General features: G+C 48.8%; 2 non-coding genes across 2 annotated transcripts in view; both read right to left on the bottom strand.

Annotated features, from left to right (window-relative positions):
* Positions 1–250, bottom strand: part of LOC131271107 (large subunit ribosomal RNA) — a 4,091-nt gene extending 3,841 nt beyond the window's left edge. Inside the window, exon 1 of the ribosomal RNA XR_009180083.1 lies at positions 1–250. This exon is cut by the window's left edge and continues 3,841 nt beyond it. This is a non-coding gene — a ribosomal RNA (large subunit ribosomal RNA).
* A 487-nt stretch (positions 251–737) lies between these two features.
* Positions 738–892, bottom strand: LOC131271109 (5.8S ribosomal RNA). The gene has a single exon (XR_009180085.1). It is a non-coding gene; the product is annotated as a 5.8S ribosomal RNA (ribosomal RNA).
* Positions 893–5,969: the final 5,077 nt, after the last annotated feature.

Below are 5,969 nucleotides of genomic sequence, written 5' to 3' on the forward strand. Positions count from 1 at the left end.
GCGCTGTTCTACGGGCCTATCACCCTCTATGGGTTCTGAGCCACATTCAAGTTGGACTTGAAAAGCGCTAAGATGACGGATAGTGAGACGCACCAGTACACGGAATCGGATAGACGGACAGGCCGCCACCCCTACGTGCTGAGCTTCTCCCGTTTCGCTCGCAGCTACTCAGGGAATCCCGGTTGGTTTCTTTTCCTCCCCTTATTAATATGCTTAAATTCAGGGGGTTGTCACACATGAACTGAGGCTTATGTACCTTGCGGTTGTTATCGTCACATCTGGCTTGCGACTACTTTGTTTCAATGTCCAATATGTACCGTTGGACTCGGTTAACGGGCTGTTAGCCCGCGTGTGGTTTAACTCACTGATACCTTCCATTGCCCATACGCTAGTTTGTTTGTGTTCCTTTGGTCAACTTCCATACTTGAATCATTTGTGCTACCGCTGCTGCTTCGACGCTACTTTGACATCTTCGCTTCTATTTAAATAAATAAATAAGCTGAAGCTAGACATCAGTAAACACCACCACAGACACCACAAGCACGCCTTCTCCTCGTACTTCCGCCTCACGCGGGAACACGGACGCTCTAAATACTTCGAATTCCAATGCCAGTATATTGTAAACCACGGGTTCTTTAATGCTAGCGGGTCGTCGCGACCCTAGTTAACATCATGGTGCACGTCTCGTGACGGGTGTCACGGCGTAGTTAAATGTATGCGATACATTTCTCAAATATAAGCGCTCAGTCATCTGTACATCATGGTAGGTTCCCACGACGTGCAATATGCGTTCAACTTATCAATGTTCATGTGTCCTGCAGTTCACATTATGACGCGCAGTTAGCTGCGGTCTTCATCGATCCATGAGCCGAGTGATCCACTGCCGAGGGTGACTAACTTGCGTAAGCCGCCGCTGTGCGCGTATACCCGTTCCCCGTAGGGAGGAGCAAGCCGCCGCTTAGAGACGAAGCATAAAGTGTCCTCATTCCACATAGGGCAAGCTGGATGAATCCATTTTACCCAGGACGGCCGAAGCGGCGTGGACCAGGGGAGAACTGAACCTTATACTTCACACCACAGTAAGTCTACGTGTCCTCTTCCACATAGGGCAAGCTAGAACTAACTATCTTACCCAGGACTGCCGAAGCAGCGTGGACCAGGGGAGGAACACACTTTTCATGGAAACGTAAGGCATCCATGACTGCCATAACGTAAGCCGCCGCTGTGCGCGTATACCCGTTCCCCGTAGGGAGGAGCAAGCCGCCGCTTAGAGACGAAGCATAAAGTGTCCTCATTCCACATAGGGCAAGCTGGATGAATCCATTTTACCCAGGACGGCCGAAGCGGCGTGGACCAGGGGAGAACTGAACTTTATACTTCACACCACAGTAAGTCTACGTGTCCTCTTCCACATAGGGCAAGCTAGAACTAACTATCTTACCCAGGACTGCCGAAGCAGCGTGGACCAGGGGAGGAACACACTTTTCATAGAAACGTAAGGCATCCATGACTGCCATAGTGCGTAAGCCGCCGCTGTGCGCGTAAACCCGTTCCCCGTAGGGAGGAGTCAAGCCGCCGCTTAGAGACGAAGTATGAAGTGTCCTCTTCCACATAGGGCAAGCTAGAATGAACTATCTTACCCAGGACCGCCGAAGCAGCGTGGACCAGGGGAGAACTGAACTTTATACTTCACACCACAGTATTGAGTAATGTGCCCTCTTCCACATAGGGCAAGCTGGAATGTTCCATTTTACCCAGGACGGCCGAAGCGGCGTGGACCAGTGGAGGACTACACAATCATGAGGTTTGATATCGACTTGTGTGTTTCAATAGGATACCGATGGTATGGTTTGAACCGATTTGATTTAGCCATTCTGAAGTCATCACTTGGTTGAAGCGCTGAACTAGGGAGGCATCGTTTACATATATATTGGTTTTCGCATGCTCTACTAGGTTAATGTCATGAGGTTGGCTATCGAGCATGCCCAAGTGATGACTTGATTGTGTGCTTGCTTGAATTCTTCACATTTCATACCATCGGTTAGTTGTCGAATCATTCCTCGATCATAACCTTCGTTCTTGGTTCATGTATGCTCTCTTCCACATAGGGCAAGCTAGAATTAACTATCTTACCCAGGACCGCCGAAGCAGCGTGGACCAGGGGAGAACTATACTTTGTCTTGTATGCCCTCTTCCACATAGGGCAAGCTAGAATGAACTATCTTACCCAGGACCGCCGGAGCAGCGTGGACCAGTGGAGGACTATACTTTGTTCATTACACCACAGTATTAAGTATGGTGTCCTCTTCCACATAGGGCAAGCTAGAATTAACTATCTTACCCAGGACCGCCGAAGCAGTGTGGACCAGGGGAGGACTATACTTTATACTTCACACACTAGCCAAATTGAAGTCATCACTTGGTTGAAGCACTGAACTAGGGCGAGTCTATCGTTTACTTTGCATTGGGATAATACGCTGCATGCTCTCTTAGGTTAATGTCATGTGATTGGCTATAGAGCATGCCCAAGTGATGACTTTGTTTCAAGCTCAACAGGTAGGGTATTGAGTCCTCTTCCACATAGGGCAAGCTAGAATTAACTATCTTACCCAGGACCGCCGGAGCAGCGTGGACCAGGGGAGAACTATACTTTGTCTTGTATGCCCTCTTCCACATAGGGCAAGCTAGAACTAACTATCTTACCCAGGACTGCAAAGCAGCGTGGACCAGTGGAGGACTATACTTTGTTCATTACACCACAGTATTAAGTATGGTGTCCTCTTCCACATAGGGCAAGCTAGAACTAACTATCTTACCCAGGACCGCCGAAGCAGTGTGGACCAGGGGAGGACTATACTTTATACTTCACACACTAGCCATACTGAAGTCATCACTTGGTTGAAGCGCTGAACTACGGCGGGGTAATCGTTTACAGGTTATAATCATATAGCTGCATGCTCATTAGTAGATAATGGAATATTGTATGGCAATATGAGCATGCCCAAGTGATGACTTTGTTTCAAGCTCAACAGGTAGGGTATTGAGTCCTCTTCCACATAGGGCAAGCTAGAATGAACTATCTTACCCAGGACCGCCGGAGCAGCGTGGACCAGTGGAGGACTCTATACTTTATACTTCACACCACAGTATTGAGTACGACTTGCATAAAGCCCCTAATGAGAACCACGAGGGCTCTCTCAATGTAGAACCACGAGGGCTCTAGTACCGATTCTCTCGGTACGGCTTGGTCCGTGTTCCTTTATGCATGTACTCGCAGAAAGTCTCAACCCGGAGGTCTTGACTTTGATTGTCATAGTTGGACTACGACGGGGCATCCGACCATTGCTGATCGAACACATCTGATTCACCATCTTTCGGGTAGGCGGTACGCGTACCTCCGGACGCGGAAGTCTCAACCCGGAGGTCTTGACTTTGATTGTCATAGTTGGACTACGACGGGGCATCCGACCATTGCTGATCGAACACCCCTGATTCATCATCTTTCGGGTAGGCGGTGCGCGCACCTCCGACGCGGAAGTCTCAACCCGGAGGTCTTGACTTTGTATTGTCATAGTTGGACTACGACGGGGTATCCGACTCATCGAATACCCCAGAAGCACACCATCTTTCGGGTAGGCGGTACGCGTACCTCCGGACGCGGAAAGTCTCAACCCGGAGGTCTTGACTTTGGTTGTCATAGTTGGACTATGACGGGGCATCCGACCATTGCTGATCGAACACCCCTGTTACACCATCTTTCGGATAGGCGGTGCGCGACACCACCGACGCGGAAAGTCTCAACCCGGAGGTCTTGACTTTGTATTGTTGGATAGTCCTCTTCCACTATAGGGCAAGCTGGAAATATTCCATTTTACCCAGGACTGCCGAGGCAGCGTGGACCAGGGGAGAACTTCACGGAATCTTCAGGCATCCATGATTGCCATAGTGCGTAAGCCGCCGCTGTGCGCGTCAACTCGTTCCCCGTGAGGAGGAGTCTAGCCGCCGCTAAAAGACGAAGCATTAAGTGTCCTCATTCCACTATAGGGCAAGCTAGAATTAACTATCTTACCCAGGACCGCCGAAGCAGCGTGGACCAGGCGAGGACTATACTTTATACTTCACACCACAGTATTGAGTACGACTTGCATAAAGCCCCTAATGAGAACCACGAGGGCTCTCTCAATGTAGAACCACGAGGGCTCTAGTACCGATTCTCTCGGTACGGCTTGGTCCGTGTTCCTTTATGCTTGTACTCGCGGAAAGTCTCAACCCGGAGGTCTTGACTTTGATTGTCATAGTTGGACTACGACGGGGCATCCGACCATTGCTGACCGAACACCCCTGATTCATCATCTTTCGGATAGGAGGTGCGCCCACCTCCGACGCGGAAGTCTCAACCCGGAGGTTCGGACTTAGAGTTTTTCCCATTTAAAAGTTTTTCTCTTAGCCATACTGAAGTCATCACTTGGTGAACGATTGAACTAGGGCGGGTTAATCGTTTATAGGTATCATGTGGTTTGCATGCTCTCTTAGGTTAAGGTCATGTGGTTGGCTATCGAGCATGCCCAAGTGATGACTTTGTTTCACGCTTGCTTGATTTCTTCATGATTCCCTGTTATATAGTGTAATCATTCGAGAACAGGGAATCTTTGGTTTTGCTCAACAGGTATTGGATGTCAACTTGGTATCTAGATCGCATTAAGTCTCAACCCTTAGGTTCGGACTTGTATAGTGACATCTTGTTACGGTCTTGAGTCTCAACCCGCAGGTTCGGACTACTTAGTGTTTGATCGAATATAATATGGCAACTTGTGCCTAAGTCTCAACCCGCAGGTTCGGACTTCTGTTTATTTGGCCAATGTATGTATAAGGCAACTTGTGCCTAAGTCTCAACCCGCAGGTTCGGACTTGTGTATTTGTTCGAAGTCATGTATAAGGCAACGTGTGCCTAAGTCTCAACCCGCAGGTTCGGACTTGTTAGTGTTTCGTCAACTTTCATATGGCAACTTGTGCCTAAGTCTCAACCCGCAGGTTCGGACTTGTGTATTTGTTCGAAGTCATGTATAAGGCAACTTGTGCCTAAGTCTCAACCCGCAGGTTCGGACTTGTGTATTTGTTCGAAGTCATGTATAAGGCAACGTGTGCCTAAGTCTCAACCCGCAGGTTCGGACTTGTTAGTGTTTCGTCAACTTTCATATGGCAACTTGTGCCTGAGTCTCAACCCGCAGGTTCGGACTTCTATAGTGTTTCGTCAATTATCATATGGCAACTTGTGCCGAAGTCTCAACCCGCAGGTTCGGACTTCTGGAAGGATCACTTGGCCACTAATGATCCTTCCGCAGGTTCACCTACGGAAACCTTGTTACGACTTTTACTTCCTCTAAATCATCAAGTTCGGTCAACTTCGATAAAGCAGACGCGGTTCACGAGGATCCAGCGAACGATCATCTCCAAAGACCTCACTAAATAATCCATCGGTAGTAGCGACGGGCGGTGTGTACAAAGGGCAGGGACGTATTCAACGCTGGCTGATGACCAGCACTTACTAGAAGTTCCGAGTTCATATGGACCATTGCAATCCATAATCCCTACTAAGTGAGTATTTGAGTGATTTCCCGTTCCTCTCGGAATAGGAGACACGCTGCTACCCACATTGTAGCACGCGTGTAGCCCAGAACATCTAAGGGCATCACGGACCTGTTATCGCTCGATCTCATTTTGCTAAACACAAATTGTCCTGCTAAGCAGCGTACCGTAAGTGCACTTGCGCACACGAACAGCGAAGGTGTCAGGTCATACTCCACCGAAAGGTCCTAACCCGTTCCAATCGGCATCGACGCATTAACGCTGACTGCGTTCTAGTTAGCATATGTGAGTCACGTTCGTTATCGGAATTAACCAGACAAATCAATCCACGAACTAAGAACGGCCATGCACCACTACCCTTAAATTTGAGAAAGAGCTATTAA

The sequence above is a fragment of the Anopheles coustani genome (genome assembly GCF_943734705.1).
Source record: "Anopheles coustani chromosome X unlocalized genomic scaffold, idAnoCousDA_361_x.2 X_unloc_96, whole genome shotgun sequence".
Classification (NCBI taxonomy): domain Eukaryota; kingdom Metazoa; phylum Arthropoda; class Insecta; order Diptera; family Culicidae; genus Anopheles; species Anopheles coustani.